Source organism: Nematolebias whitei, chromosome 9 (genome assembly GCF_014905685.2).
Source record: "Nematolebias whitei isolate Nwh7 chromosome 9, NemWhi1, whole genome shotgun sequence".
In the NCBI taxonomy this organism is placed as follows: domain Eukaryota; kingdom Metazoa; phylum Chordata; class Actinopteri; order Cyprinodontiformes; family Rivulidae; genus Nematolebias; species Nematolebias whitei.
Window position 1 is genome coordinate 10,834,586 of NC_056506.1, and position 16,834 is coordinate 10,851,419.

The 16,834-nt window shown below is 39.8% G+C and overlaps 1 protein-coding gene and 1 long non-coding RNA gene across 2 annotated transcripts in view; both read left to right on the forward strand.

Moving 5' to 3' along the window:
* The window catches only part of tmem68 (transmembrane protein 68), a 195,918-nt gene that overhangs the window by 12,094 nt on the left and 166,990 nt on the right, over positions 1-16,834 (forward strand). The window lies entirely within an intron of this gene.
* On the forward strand, positions 2,007-2,910 carry LOC119414947. Its single transcript, XR_005187026.1, has 2 exons — positions 2,007-2,170; positions 2,646-2,910. It is a non-coding gene; the product is annotated as an uncharacterized LOC119414947 (long non-coding RNA).

Here is a 16,834-nt window from a genome sequence, read left to right on the forward strand (position 1 = left end):
TGCTTTGACAGATGCACGCTAGGTTGGGTAGTGGTGGAAGCTAGATGATTCCTTGTGCGATGTCGAATGTTTCATGGTGATATTGTGGGTGGCATTGTGCTGTGCATGTTGTTTTGTCGTGGTGGTCTCTCGTCTTATCTATTTCTCTTTTATTATTTATTTATTCTGCTTTCTTCTCTTTCTTTAAAAAAATAAATAAAATTGAGCGATGATGATAAGTTCATTGAAACACTTCACAATGTTTCTACACTTAAACTGAGCTCAACAAAAAAAGAAAAAAAAAAAAGAAAAATTAGAATCATCTATAGTTATCAGGTTCATTATTAAGGAAATCAAGAAATAATTTAATAATGCAAGCAAAATATTGAAGGGAACAATTGTATACATAAATGAACATTTAACTAAAAAAATGGAAATATTGCACGTGGAGCAAGGTTGTTGAACAAACAGAAAAACATAGCAACTTGGAAAAGAAACAGAAACATTTGGATCAGAGTAAAGGAAGTGTCTCAGGCTAAAATAATAAAATAACTTAAGGATTTGGAAGGACTTAGATGAGTTCAGGAGGGGACAAATTCGTACAAAAGGAACTAACAAAATATACGGACAAATGGACACATACATTAAAATATGACAACATATGAAGACTCAGAGTTTAAAGTACATAATGTAGATGATGTGATTGATGCAAATTTTTTTCCTGTTATAAAAGATTGCGAACATTATAATGAAGAGTCCGTTCTGTCCAGATCCGACCTTGAAAAACTAGTCCATGCATTTATTACAACCTGGCTGGACTACTGTAACTCACTTTATGTTGGGATTAGTCAGGCTTCACTTTCACGCCTCCAGCTCGTACAAAATGCTGCAGCTCGGCTACTAACAGGAACTCGCAGGTTTGAGCACATTACTCCGGTTCTGTCCTCTCTTCACTGACTTCCTGTGCGTGTCAGAATTGATTTTAAAATTCTCCTGCTGACATTCAAGTGCATTAATGGCCTTGCACCATCATACCTCTCCGACCTTCTTCATCCTTATACTCCTTCTCGGGCTTTGAGATCATCAGACCAGCTGTTTTGGCCGTACCAAAAACCAGGCTGAAGCTCAGAGGAGATCTAGCATTTTCAGTCGTGGGCCCTAAACTCTGGAACAATCTACCCATCAACATTCCACAGGCCACCTCAGTCTCTGCTTTTAAAACTCTCCTAAAAACACATCTGTACTCACTGACATTTAACACAGGGTGATCGGATTTAGAATTAGTTTTTCATTGATGCTGATTCTGTTTATGCTTTTGTTATTATTCCTATTTAACACAAGGTCATCAGATTTGATTTAGTATTTCATTGTTTTAGACAGAGTTTATGCTTTTTGTTATTATTTCCTTTGACTTTTGACACAACGTGATCTGATTTAGGCCCTGTACACACGTAGCCTGGTGTTTGAAAAAACGAATATCCGCGCAAAAAAATATCGCCGTACATACATGTTCGGATAGAGAAAATGATCGTCTACATGAACCCGGTGATGTTCACCACAGAGCGTTGTAAAGAATATGCCCAACCCATAGGAGGCAGTGTAGTGCAAAGGTGAAACGTATATCAGCCAATCACAACCCTTCAAAGCAACCACAACTTCCTGTTAGTATTGAATCATGGCGCCTGGAGGTTCGTTTGTGTGGACAGACCGCGAGGTTGAACTACTATTAAATACCGTGTTGGAGTACAAAGTTAATAAAACTCAGGAAAATGTCGACTGGGAATCCTGTCAGAACAAGTATGTTGATATTTTAGCGCTTTTTTTAGAGCATTACCCAACGGAGTCCTCCGACGAGTTTCCCCATTCACATGCCGACATCACGCGCGGGAATTTAACAACAAAAATGAAAGCAGTCCGAGGTAAATATCGCCATGCTGTTGATACAGGACGCAGGAGTGGACACGGTCGAGTGGTTCTTCTGTACTTCGAACTGTGCGAACAAATCTGGGGTGGCTCTCTAGCTAGTACTACCATATCCTCCGGTATTGAAACAGCTGACCTGGATCATTCTCGGACCCTACCCTCACCATCCACATCTTCTTCCTCCACTACCATGGATGTAGCAGACACAGGGTCTGATAATGAAAGCAGTGTGGGTCCTACTTCAAAGGAGAGGAGAGACCTGCTTGATGTACGTATATTTTTCTGTCCATTCCTCATAAATAAAAGTACTTTTGCTGTAAATGTTCATCTGTTGGATGTACTATAATTCACGGAACAGGTTTGTTGAATTGTGTTGCTATTAAAAATACAGTTAAGGCAATATGTGTGTTAAAAATTATGCAAGAGTTGAGGTGTGTAGTGGAGGCTGGAATGTGATGTTTTTTATATTTTACTGTGTACGGGTTGCTGATTTATTTTTATTATTATTGCAAAAAAGAAATGACACCATCATGCTCTTACTCATCTCATATTATGTTAGGCCTACATATTCATTAGTTTGATGGGGTGGTGGGTACAAAATACACTTTAAGACATATAGCAAACATTGGATACGCTGTTATTACATATTGTTATGTAGAAGTGATGTGAAAAGTACAACATCAACATGATCCAGGTTTACTTTTTTATGTTTAATTGTGATGATTTTCATTTCTCTTTTGAAGGCAAAACTAAAAGGACACAGACACGACCGTCTGAGGAGAAAGCTGCCTGCTGAGACCCAGTGGCTGAATGCTCTTGAGGAAGACCAGCGTGTGAAAAAGAGACTGGTGGAAATCATTGAGACATCAGAACAAAAAGCATCCGAAAACTATTCAAAAATGTCCAATACACTGGAAAGACTTACCACATCGATTGTTGATGGGTTTTCTCTTCTGAAACAGGTCATTCATGCACCTGCACAACCACCACACTACATGCCATATGAGCCAAGAGGTCCGATGTATTCGCACACAATGGCCCACCATTCTGTCCACCAAAACTCAGCAAATTACCCATACCCAAACAACTCCACTTCTGACAGAACACGTCAAAACACAAGACCAGGAAACACTATGAACACTGAAGCTGTGTTCCACACACCTGCTGAAGCCACTGACCAATTTTCATTCAGTCAGGCCCTTTTTAATGACCAGTAGAGTACTGTTTTATACATCGAAACAAGTCTGGTACAGTTAAGTATATACAAGTTCCACTTTTGCACAAGGTTGCACACATGTCAGGTTGTTAATCACAGTGTTATTTACTCTGACAGTGTTTTTTTTCTGTTTGCTATCTTTTTATACATACTGTGAAAAGCTTAAAATGTAGCAATTGCACAATACTTTAACTATTTACATTTTTGTTACGTGAATCTTTATAAGAGTGGTGATCTAGTCCAGTCCTTGGGAGCTACTGCTACTTAGATGTATTTCTCCAAAACACCACTATCAAATACATACTGATGATTGAAATCAGCTATTTCATACTGGTTTGTTGAAGAAAATGCAGCTGAAATGTACCTGTGGTAGCTCCCAAGTTATGGACTTGGGCATCACTGATTTAAAAGTGTACAGTAACTGTGCTGCTTTTCTCCCATGTTTAAAAAGCTTTATCTGTTGTAGATCTGTTATAATCTGATCTGTTCATAAATGAAACACAAAATAAGAACATGTTAAGTGTGTTCGTTTGAATAAATTGACAAACATTTTAAAAGCAAGTTTCTTTATGTGAATTTTTGTGAATATGACATTTATCAGTTACAAATACAGTCATGTTCATCAGAAAGTATTGGCAGCACTATTTAATACACTACAGGTCCAATTTTAAGAGAGAAAAGTAAAATCATTTCACTTAAAAGTCTGTCTAATGAGCTACAAACTATTATATAATGTATCTAAATCCTGGGTGGTAGCTTTTCATGCATTAATAGAATGAAATGCAATAACATTGCACAAAACAATTTAAAAATTCTCTAACATACATGGTGCTAACTATAACGTTTTTTTATGAAAAAACAACGCAGTCTGCTAAATAGTTCACAGGTTTTTGTGTTTATGGATCCAGACACTGAGTGAGGACTCTCCTGACCCGCTTTCCTTCTGCTGCCAAGCTGTCTCCTCTGACCACTGGCTGTGTGTCCGGTTGATTGTTCCTGTCATGTTGAATAGCTTCAGTTATTCTGTTTTCATCCACAGTGTCTTTTGATGCCTCACAAAAATTGTGCAACACAAAACATGCATATATAACAAATGGAAGATCGTTCATATTGATGTCCATGGCTCTCCTCAGGGCTCCAAATCGGGCTTTTAGTCTTCCAAATGCACATTCAATCACCATTCTAGCTCGGCACAACGAAAGTCCAAAGTACTGCTCCTGAACATTGCTTCCTCCGTTAGCATATTCTTTCATCAGGTAAGGTAGAAGTGGGTATGCAGGGTCACCCAGTATGTAAATGGGTATAGCGTCTTCGTTCTCCACAATTTGTCTTGGACAGGGGGGAATCTTCATGTTTTTCAGATTTGTGTTTATTGTGGAGTTAGCAAAAACTCTGGCATCATGCACACTCCCTGGCCATTTCACAACTACATCAATAAAGCTGTACTTGTAATCACAGGTGGCTTGTATGTTAAGAGAAAACCTCCCCTTCCTATTTAGGTACTCTGTAGAATTAGCTGATGGCTGCTTTATCTCCACATGAGTCCCATCCACAGCTCCAAGGCACTGAGGGAGACCATAAGCCTGCTCAAATCCCTCAACAAGTGCACGCACAGCAGTCTCTGTTGTTGGCATTTTTATGTAAGATGGTCCCAAGTACACAGTTATAGCCTTACACACCTCTCTAATTATGTTTGAGACTACTTGTCTTGATAAGCCAAATGCATTGGCCGTTTTACGCAGTCTTCCCTCGTCAGCCAAATAATATAGCGTGCATGCAACTTTTTTGACCACACAGACTGGAGATCGCATTACAGTACTCTTCCCTTGAATGTAAGGAAGGAGTAACTCCGAGAGCGACAGTAATGACGACCGTGACATTCTGAAGTTCTCACGCCATTCCTGTGGGAGAACAATTTCCTTCTCAAAGTTTTCCCACCAGCCAGCAGTGCGTCCAGGTCTGATCCAAAACCGGCGACGGCGACGCTGAATGGCGGTATTGTGCCTCCGTATCGGTAGGGATAGTTGCTGTAAAAGAGCTGAACGCCAAACGCTTTTTCTCCTTTGTAATTCCATCTGTTGGAGCAGTTGTGCTTGTAAAAACAAGCAAGCAAAAATTGCCTGAACCAGCGTTACAATTAGTACTTCCCTAAACGCAGTCATTTTCCCTCCGAATGAATGGGCAAACAAAAACAATTGTCGCACATGTGACGTCAGCGCCGCGCTGCACCATCTGTCGCAGACATAATGCGCATATCTCCGGTTCCGAAAGTCCACACGCAAACCCGAAAGAGGAGATTTCTCAAATCTCCACTTTGGTCGGAGTTTTTGTTATTATTCGTTTATAGTTACATCAACCGGAGTTCACGTGTGGATGAAAGGCCACACCGCATGATAAACTATTCGGTTTTCCTGATATCCGGCTACGTGTGTACAGGGCCTTAGTATCTCATTGTTTCTAATTGTTTTGGGTTTTATATTTTTATTCCATGTGCTGTAAATATATCTTGCTACTTTTTATTTGATGTGATATTTTTGTTAAGCACTTTGGTAACAGTTTCTGTTTTAAATGTGCTCTATAAATAAATATGACTTGACTTGAAGAGTAATTTAATTATATTAATATGACAAATGGAGGTCTTTCTAATATTCACTTTAATAGTAGAAGTATAAACGTAAATATATCCAAAATAACTGATTATTTAAAACAGTTAAACATCTTTTACTTTAATAGCACTTTCAGAGATATGGCTCAATGATGAAAATACAAATGTTCACAAAGAATGGTATGAATTATATCATATGAACAGAAGCTATAAAAGGGGTGGTGGAGTGGCTTTATTTATTAATAATAAAATAAAATGTAAATTAAACAATAAAATGTAAATAATTATTGATTATATTATGGAAATAAGAACAATTGAAATAATAAATAAGAATGCTAAAAACATAATCATCTTCTTCTTTTGGCTTTTCCCTCTTCAGGGGTCGCCACTGCGAGTCATCCTCCTCCACCTCACTCTGTCCACTGCATCTTCTGTCCTCACTCCAACTACCTTCATGTCATCTCTAATTGCATCCATATATCTCCTCTTTGGCCTTCCTCTTTGTCTTTTTCCTGGCAGCTGCATTTCTAACATCCTTCTACCAATATATCCACGGTCCCTCCTCTTGACATGTCTCCACCATCTCAGTCTGGCCTCCCTAACTTTATCTCCCAGTTGTTCAACCTGGACTGTACCTCTGATGATCTCATTCCTAATCTTATCCAGCTATGTCACTCCTAAGGAGAACGTTAGCATCTACATTTCTGCCATTTCCAGTTCTTTCTCCTGTCTTTTTGTCAATGCCACTGTCTCCAGACCATACAATATAGCTGGTCTCACCACTGTCTTGTAATTTTTTCCTTTGATCTTTGCGGACACCTTTTTGTCACAAATCATTCCTGAAACTTTTCTCCATCCTGCCTGGACTCTCCTTTTCACTTCTTTACCACATTCCCCATTTTCCTGGACAGTGGACCCCAAGTACTTGAAGTCTTGCACCTTTGTGACCTCTGCTGTTTGTAGCCTCACTGTTCCACCTCTCATTCACCCACATGTACTCTGTCTTACTACGGCTGACTTTCATTTCTCTTCTTTCAAGTGCATGCCTCCATGTCTCCCAAGTTCTTTTCCACCTGTTCCCTGTTCTCACCACAGATCACAATGTCATCTGCAAACATCGTCCATGGGGATTCTTGCCTGACCTCATCTGTTAGTCAGTCCATCACCAGCGCAAACAAGAAGAGGCTCAGAGCCAATCCTTGATGCAATCCCACCTCCACCTTGAAGCTATCTGTCACTCCTACAGCACATCTCACCACTATCCTGCTGTCCTCATACATGACCTGTACCAGTCTAACATACTTTTCTGCCACTCCAGATTTCCTCATGCAATACCACACCTCCTTCCTTGGCACCCTGTCATATGCTTTTTCTAAATCCACAAAGACACAATGGAGTTCTTTCTGACCCTCTCTGTACTTCTCCATCAGCATTCTCAAAGCAAAGATGGCATCTGTGGTGCTCTTTCTTGGCATGAAACCATACTGCTGCTCACAGATAGTCACCTCTCGTCTAAGTCTTGCTTCCACAACTCTCTCCTAGATCTTCATTGTGTGGCTTATCAACTTAATTCCCCTGTAGTTGCTACAGCTTTGTACGTCACACTTGTTCTTAAAAATGGGCACCAGCACACTTCTTCTCCATTCCTGAGGCATTTTCTCACCCTCATATATATGCCATTGAATATTTGAGTCAAAAACCTCACTGCCATCTCTCCAAGACATTTCCAAACCTCCAATGGTATGTCATCAGGTCCTACTGCCTTCCCCTTCGTCATTCTTTACAGAGCTTTCTGGACTTCACCCTCACTAATCTTTCCCACTTCCTGGTCCACAGTTTCTATGACCTCTTCTTTCTCTTTCATTCTCTTCATTCATTAGCTCCTCAAAGTACTCCTTCCATCTCCCCATCACACTCTCCTCACTTGTTAGAAAATTACCATTCCTATCTTTAATAAGCTTAACCTGCTGCACATCCTTTCCAGCCTGATCCCTCTGTCTTGCCAATCGGTACAAGTCCTTCTCGCCCTCTTTAATTCAATTCAATTCAATTCAATTCAGTTTATTTATATAGTGCCAAATCACAACAAAATTGTCTCAGGGCACTTTACAGGAACATTCACATACATAAAAGCCAATTAGTAAAGTTCTCTATGTAAGGAATCCAGCAGACAAGTTGAATCTTGGCTTTGTTGCAGTCTCCCATCCTGAACAAGCACAGTGGCAACAGTGGAAAGGAAAAACTCCCATTTAAAAGGAAGAAACCTCCAGCAGAACCAGGCTCAGGACAAGCGGCCGTCTTCTTTGACCGGCTGGTTGAGAGAACAGGAAGGAGAGACAAACGACCACAGAATGGCAGGTCCAGATATAGGTCCAGATGTATCTGAAAGACAAAAAAACACATGTTAAGGATAGAAAAAATAATTACAAATACAAAACAGGTTGAGCAGAGTAAGTAAAGACGGTAGCAGAGTGAAAATTGTGGTCAGTTTGTCCTCCAGCAGTCTAAGCCTATAGCAGTATAACTAAGGGACAGCTCAGGAAACACAAGCTGACCCTAAAACTCTAAGCCTATAGCAGTATAACTAAGGGACAGCTCAGGAAACCCAAGCTGACCCTAACTATAGGATTTAGCAAAAAGGAAAGTCTTAAGCCTAGTTTTCAAACTGGATAATGTGTCAGCCTCACGGACAGAGATTGGAAGTTGGTTCCACAAGAGAGGAGCCTGATAACTGAAATATCTGCCTCCCATTCTGTTTTTGTAAATTCTAGGAACCACAAATAAACCTGCAGTCTGAGAGTGAAGTGCTCTGTTAGGAAAATATGGAACAATAAGATCTGTAATATAAGATGGAGCCAGGTTGTTGAGAGCTTTGTAGGTTAGAAGTAAGATTTTGAATTCTATTCTGGATTTGACAGGGAGCCAATGGAGAGAAACTAAAACTGGAGAAATATGATCTCTCCTACTAACTCTGGTTAAGACTCTGGCAGCAGCATTTTGGATCAACTGAAGACGTTTTAAAGATGTATTTGAACATCCAGATAATAAACCATTGCAATAGTCCAGTCTAGACGTGACAAATGCATGGACAAGTTTTTCTGCATCATTTTTAGATAAGATGTTTATAATTTTACCGATATTACGCAGATGGAAGAAGACAGTTCTAGTAACGTTTTTAATGTGGGGGATAAAAGACATGTCCTGATCAAAAACAACACCAAGATTTTTAACATTAGAGCTGGAGGACAGATTAATGCCATCTAAGGAGGGAGAAAGACTGAAAAATTAATACCTAAGGTGCTCAGGTCCAAAAACCAAAACCTCAGTCTTGTCTGTGTAGGGACACATAAAGGTTTTTCTATCATTAACTTTTATTCTTTTGATACTTTGAATTTAAGACTGACTCTCCATCCCCAAAGCTAGACCATATGTGAATCACATGTTATCATATAAGATGAATAACAAAAACTTGTTATTGTAATTAATTGCACACCTGGTGTTAGGATTTCAGCAAAACTGACAGGCCCTTTTGTATGAGAACTTTTCCATCTGTCCTGTGAAATATAACATCTAAAGCGTATGCTTATCTCTTCCGAAAAGGGAGGATTCATCCTCCAGTTTAGAGTGTGAGAAAGACCCCATTGTTTTTCAAGGACTCTTCTTTCCATCTCACGGTAGAAATCATTTCTTTAACAAATTAAATGTCTGAGTTCTCCTGAACACAAGTTAATGTTTTGTTGTAAAAATGGCTAAGTTCACTTACTTTCTAAGCTCAATACTCAGTAATCATGCATAAAGGAAGTTGATATAAAACTGGTATTCCGAAGTTACAACTGTGTGCATAAGTTCAAATGAAAATGTTTATGGATGAGTAAAAAGTTGCTTAGAAGTTTGATTATACTGTTATATTGAGAATTTACCAAAGCAGAGTAAATTAGCCATTTAATATTTTTATTAAGGTTATTAAAATTCAAAAGTAACTTGAAAGAAGGTCCACCCTTCTGTCGTGATTGGCTAGACATCACATTGTAACGCCCTCTAAGTCAAAGAAATTTATTTCTGACATTTTGGCTTAGATCAGTCTAGAAGCAGCTTTGAAGAAGTAAGGTCAAACAATTGGATATTTATTGCCAGAAGATCTTTGCCACCAGAAGGAGAAAACGCAGCCCTCTGGGAGCTCATCAACTGACCCCCCTCGGGAGCCAACTTTCGACCCTAGATTTCAGCTGATTTCCAGTGTCGAGGGAAATCCCACCTTCGGCGCATAAGTCATCTAAAGAGTCCTGGTAACCCTCCGGGCGATTGAATTGCAGATCACCTTCCAATCGGTAGGAAAAGCTGCTCAGATTTTCTCTGCTGGTGTCTGATGTCCCAGATAAGAAGTTGTCCAGTATAAAAATTTTATCATTATTAATTAGAATTAAGTTCTCCTAAATTGACAAATCACATCTACAGGTCCTTCTCAAAAAATTAGCATATTGTGATAAAGGTCATTATTTTCCATAATGTAATGATAAAAATGAAACTTTCATATATTTCAGATTCATTGCACACCAACTGAAATATTTCAGGTATTTAATTGTTTTAATACTGATGATTATGGCATACAGCTCATGAAAACCCAAAATGCCTGTCCCAAAAAATTAGCATGTTTCATCCCACCAATGAAAGACAAGTGTTTATAATACAAAAAACGCCAACCTTCAATAATCATGTTCAGTTATGCGCTCAATACTTGGTCGGGAATCCTTTGCATGAATGGCTGCTTCAATACGGCGTGGCATGGAGGCAATCAGCCTGTGGCACTGCTGATATGTTATGGAGGCCCAGGATGCTTCGATAGCGGCCTTAAGCTCATCCAGAGTGTTGGGTCTTGCGTCTCTCAACTTTCTCTTCACAATATCCCACAGGTTCTCTATGGGGTTCAGGTCAGGAGAGTTGGCAGGCCAATTGAGCACAGTAATACCATGGTCAGTAGACCATTTACCAGTGGTTTTGGCACTGTGAGCAGGTGCCATGTCGTGCTGAAAAATGAAATCTTCATCTCCATAAAGCTTTTCAGCAGATGGAAGCATGAAGTGCTCCAAAATCTCCTGATAGCTAGCTGCATTGACCCTGCCCTTGATAAAACACAGTGGACCAACACCAGCAGCTGACATGGCACCCCAGACCATCACTGACTGTGGGTGCTTCACACTGGACTTCTGGCATTTTGGCATTTCCTTCTCCCCAGTCTTCCTCCAGACTCTGGCACCTTTATTTCCGAATGACATGCAAAATTTGCTTTCATCCGAAAAAAGTACTTTGAACCACTGAACAACAGTCCAGTGCTGCTTCTCTGTAGCCCAGGTCAGGTGCTTCTGCCGCTGTTTCTGGTTCAAAAGTGGCTTGACCTGGGGAATGCGGCAAATGTAGCCCATTTCCTGCACACGCCTGTGCACAGTGGCTCTGGATGTTTCTACTCCAGACTCAGTCCACTGCTTCCGCAGGTCCCCCAAGGTCTGGAATCGGCCCTTCTCCACAATCCTCCTCAGGGTCCGGTCACCTCTTTTCGTTGTGCAGCGTTTTCTGCCACACTTTTCCCTTCCCACAGACTTCCCACTGAGGTGCCTTGATACAGCACTCTGGGAACAGCCTATTTGTTCAGCAATTTCTTTCTGTGTCTTACCTTCTTGCTTGAGGGTGTCATTGATGGCCTTCTGGACAGCAGTCAGGTCGGCAGTCTTACCCATGTTTGCAGTTTTGAGTAATGAACAAGGCTGGGAGTTTTTAAAAGCCTCAGGAATCTTTTGCAGGTGTTTAGAGTTACGTCGTTGATTCAGATGGTTAGGTTAATAGCTTGTTTTGAGAACCTTTTCATGATATGCTAATTTTTTGGTACATGCATTTTGGGTTTTCATGAGCTGTATGCCATAATCATTAGTATTAAAACAATTAAAGACCTGAAATATTTCAGTTGGTGTGCAATGAATCTGAAATATATGAAAGTTTAATTTTTATCATTACATTATGGAAAATTATGACCTTTATCACAATATGCAAATTTTTTGAGAAGGACCTGTATATGGTTCAGTGTACAGTGGAGGAAACTCAGGTTGTAGTCAGAGCTGCTGTGGAGGGGGTAGTACTACAGAATACTGTTTGTTTCATTGGGATCACTTTATCAAAGCAGGATACCATCAGTTTATTACAGGACACCAACATACTCTCTGAAGGAAAGTGTCTGTCACAGCAAGACATCAGACTGAGCCAGGAGAGGGATGCTGTAATTGGCCCTCTCCTTCAATACAAAGCAAGGAATTACTTACCAAAAGGTCCTGCCTTCAAAGCTGAGCCAACAGATGTCAAAATACTGCTAAGACAATGGAACCGGTTGTTTTTAAATAATGATTGGGTCCTCTACAGAAGAGCTAATGGCAGAGAGCAGCTTGTCCTTCCTAAAGAACATCACAACACAGTATTGACACAACTACACAAAAATATGAGACATTTGGGAACTGAACGAACCTTGGTGTTAATCAGGTATAGGTTTTATTGGCCTCACATGCAAACTGATGTTGAACATTTTGTGTTGCATGTGTGTGCCTGAAGAGGAAAAAACCAAGCAAACCTATCAGAGCTCCATTGACCTCCATCACTACTACTTACCCCTTTGAGCTAGTGTCCATAGACTTTTTGCATGTTGAAACTTGCAAACATGGATATGAATACATTTTACTTGTGATGGATCACTTCACATGCCACAGGCGTATGCGGCAAAAAACAATTCGGCAAAAACTGTAGTGAAAAAGGCCTTCAATCGTTTTGCTTTAAACTTTGGATTCCCCACAAGAATCCACCATGACATGGGCAAAGAGTTTGAGAATCAGATGTTTTCTCAGTTGCAAAGGATCTGTGGTTTACAGGGCTCCCATACCACCCCATATCATCCGCAAGGAAACGGCCAAGTAGAGCGTTTGATTAGAACACTTCTGTCTATGTTAAGAACACTAACAGACATGGAAAAAGCAGATTGGAAAGAGTCAGAAAAAGTAGTGCATGCTTATAACTGCACACGTAGTGAGGCCACAGGATTTTCTCCATACTTTTTGTTGTTTGGACGTATTCCACGACTCCCTGTTGACATCTTATTCAACTTGCCTTTACAGAAACAGCAAATACAGTATGGGGAGTGTAGTGGACTAAGCCTGATGTCAAAACTGACCACATGGACAGAAACTGTCATTTCATTGATTTGAATCCAGAAATACAGTTTGACCCATCCTGAGACTTTCTTTCTTGAATTAATCAAGTGGAAAAAGACAATTCTCTATGATCATTACTATTTTACAAATGTTTTGATAATCAAATTGTGTTAGTTCAAACAATGTTTACATGTTGAAGTGAACTACTCATTTTTATTTACTTAAACAGTAGTAATGATTTTTATTCCTCAATTCAAAGTGAAATCAAGTTAGAGTACATTACAGAGTAATGATTCAATTTCTTGATTTTTCTGTCTTCAATGAGCAAAGTTGTAAGGGTGTTAAAGTTCAAGCTTCGGTCAACTAGAAAGTTTACTGAAAAGAAATGTCATGTTTAACTTTTACAGCAAGATACAGGAGAGGTGGCACCACGAAGTCTGGTTTTTCCATGATATCTTTCTGTCTGTTCTTAAACAATCCTTGACTTTCCATAACACCTTACATCACAAACCACACCTCTGTTCTGGTCCATCCACCAATCAGAGGCTCTCAAATGAACCGGAAGTATAGCCCGTTTAAATGTGGCAACTTCCCAGTTCAACAAGAGAGTTCCAGAAGAGTTCAAGAGTTTTGGGATCCAGAATGCAGAGTTTGGGAGTTCATGAATGCAAAACGCAGGCATTCATGGATGCTGCTAAACCAAACAAGCTGAACCAGAGACGATTTTGGGAATTATAACTTCTGTTTGGATAACCTCGCACGGCTCTCTAGGTATTTGGCTGTTCTCACTGAGACGCTGAACAGTGGTTGGAAGTGAGACTCCACACCGGAACTGATCTATCTTCAGAAAAGGTAAAAGTCGACCTTCACCAAGAGTGTACTGTTTGGGACAAGCTGAGTTCCGAAGGAGCGTGCACGTTCTGGTTAAAACAGATAAATTCCCTCACACATCTCTCTGTAAGATAAATCTCAATTTTCCATCTTTAAACTCTCCCTTCTACTTAAGAAAATCAATCACCGCCGTGTGAATTGATGTCTGCTGTTCTGCTGAAAAGTGAAAACAATCGCCGTATTGTTCTCACTTCCTGTAAGATTAATAAAGCTGTTATTTGCCTATTCCACCAAATTAATATAAACAGTGTGCTGTAAAACGCTTTATTCTGTTTATACTATATTTTGGTGGCCCGTAACGTGCTCATAAATGGACTGTGTATACGTGTAATAATTGATTTTACATGTTGGCATGAAAAATAACAGATTGTTAGCTGTGTTGAACGCAGCGTGCTGAAGCTGCGCGCTTGAAGTCAAAACGCTGCATGTTTACGCTGTGTTGAGCTAGTGATGCTTTGAAGCTGATATTCAGTCAAAATGTCTTTTGAAAGCTGAAATTGTACGTCTGTTATGTGTAACATAAGCTGGCTTTGAGCTGTGGAAACGCTGTATTCTGTTTAAAGACGGTTCAGACGTGATTCTGGTACCGGCTCGTTTCTGAAAAAGTTCGAACGAGTTGTTTAAATAGCTATAAAGACGTTTTTGAGACCGGGGCGCCGACTCCGTGCTGCTGGGAGCTTATTGATTACATCTTTTAACAGAAAAAAGTGCATTTTGACAGTTTAAAAGACAAAAAGTTGACGGACTTGTTCAGATAAATCTAACATGCTAGCTGGGGAAAACGCTGCGTGATTGGTTGAAAAAGACCGTGTGTAACGTTTTGATTGGCTGACAGACGTGTCAGTAGTGACTAACTCTGACCTGTCAGGTCGAGCTGCTTTGTGATTGGCGGATTCAGTCACGTGACCAGGAAATGAAACTCGTTTTTCATAGGGAATAAAATCTGCTTTTTAAAGCTGAAAAGCGCTTTAAAAGTTGATTCTGATCCACTGCTCCGTGTCTTCGAAGCATAATTGTTGAAATTTCGCCACGTTAGAGTTTAAAATCCGTCATTAAATGATGTTTTTGAACAACGCTAGCGATGCTAATTTTAAGCTAACAGCTAACGACCGGGTGAGTGACGTGTCACGTCACTTCCTCCATGTTGGAAATGAGCTCGGTTGCAACCGAGAGCTTTGCTGTGCTTAAAATCACTAATTAAAACTTGCCACATGCCCCTAAAACTCATGTTTCATGCAAAAAAGTCGTGCTTGTTAAAGAAACGCCACATTTACGCTTCAATCCGTTCAGAAATGTTGATTTTAACCGAGTTTAGCCGAAGCTAACTTTAAGCTAAGCGGCTAACAACAGGATGTCAACCGAACGTCACAGGAAGTCGTCATAGACTCCTGCTGGTAGAAAGCTAAACACTGCCCCCTCCTGGGAAACTTGAGATCACAGTTTCACTTCAGTTTTAGGTATTTTAGTGAAATTAAACGTTTTTTTTTTTTTTTTCTGTAAGGCATTTTTGAGTTGATAAACGTTCCTCAAAGCTGAATAATCACTGTTATCTTGCATTTAAAAAGTATTTCAGGTATTTATGCAGACAGGCATTTACCAAAAAACTTTATTCACTGGTAATTCCTTATAAAAAGGTACAAAATAAAAGTTAGAAACTTTTTTAAAAAAAAAGGACAGATACAGAAGTTCACAGAGGTAAAAGTTTACTCATTTGCTAAAAGATAATGCACGTTTAATTGCAAAATCACTAAATGAGAGTAAATATATCAGGAAAAAGAGACTTTTCTGATTTTATTTACCACCTAAACAATTACATCTCCTATTTAATTTTAAATAGAAGATTGGCAGGAGAAAGGAGTACAGTTTTTCTGAAAAAAGCCTGATTATTATTATGTGGAAAAAATGGCACCTGCAAATGAAAGAGGCCTATGAGATAGCAACAGAAACTGCTCATAATGAGGCTGCAAGAGGAAAAAAATATTATGACCTAAAGACCTGCGCTGCTCAGCTTTATCCTGGAAACCGTGTCCTTCTCCGTAATCTCACAGAAAGAGGGGGTCCTGGGAAGATCCGTTCACACTGGGAGGATACTGTGTATGTTATTGTTAGTCAACAAAATCCTGACATTCCTGTTTATGAGATCGAACCGGAGAGCGGAGGCAAAAGTCGTACTGTTCACAGAAATTTGTTACTTCATTGTGACAGCCTGCCAGTGGAAAAGGTGGAGCCAAAAAGACAAAGAGGAGAAAAAAGACATAGAGACAGAAGAGGATCACTTCACCTGACACACAGGCTCTCGATTTTGATGTGGAGAGTGAAGATGACGATGAAGATGGACACATATGGAGGTTTTCTCACAGATACCGCCATTAAGACAAAGCAAAAACTCAAGTCCAGGAAGCTGAGACCTTGGTTGCATGATGATGAACAGCACTCAAGGTACTAATTAGAGCCTAATAGTGGCTGTTGGAGAACTGACAGCTCTCAAGAGGCTGAGAAGAAGAAAAAAACAACAATAATAGATATTCACATAGAAGTGAGAATGGACAGTGGTATTTCTAATAGAGTTTACACTGTAATTTTAAATCAGAATCAGAAGAATCAGAATAAACTTTATTGGAATTGCACCAAGGTACAACGCAAATATGTACGTACAGTCGTCCGAAAGATGGGCGGAGTGCACGAAGCTGCAACTTTAGGAGAGCGCAGCCTTTTTATCCTTATCAGATAATAATCTTAGATAGGAAAAGGGGGAGAAACGTGAGGGTAGATAGTGGTATTACAAAAAAGATCTTTCACATCTTGTTTATCAGGACACAATTTGAGACATCAAAAAACTTTACCAGCAAGCACAATTAAAACATGATTTCATTTGCATTTGACATCGAGGTGTTGAGATTTGTCCATGAGCGTTTTTTCAGATCAGCCACAGTTTCTGAAGATGTTGTTCCAGCCAGCAGTTCTGATAAGCTTGCACAGAAAGTTCTTGGGGGGGGGGGGGGGGGTGCGCGATAGATGAAGCTTTTGTCCTTGGGT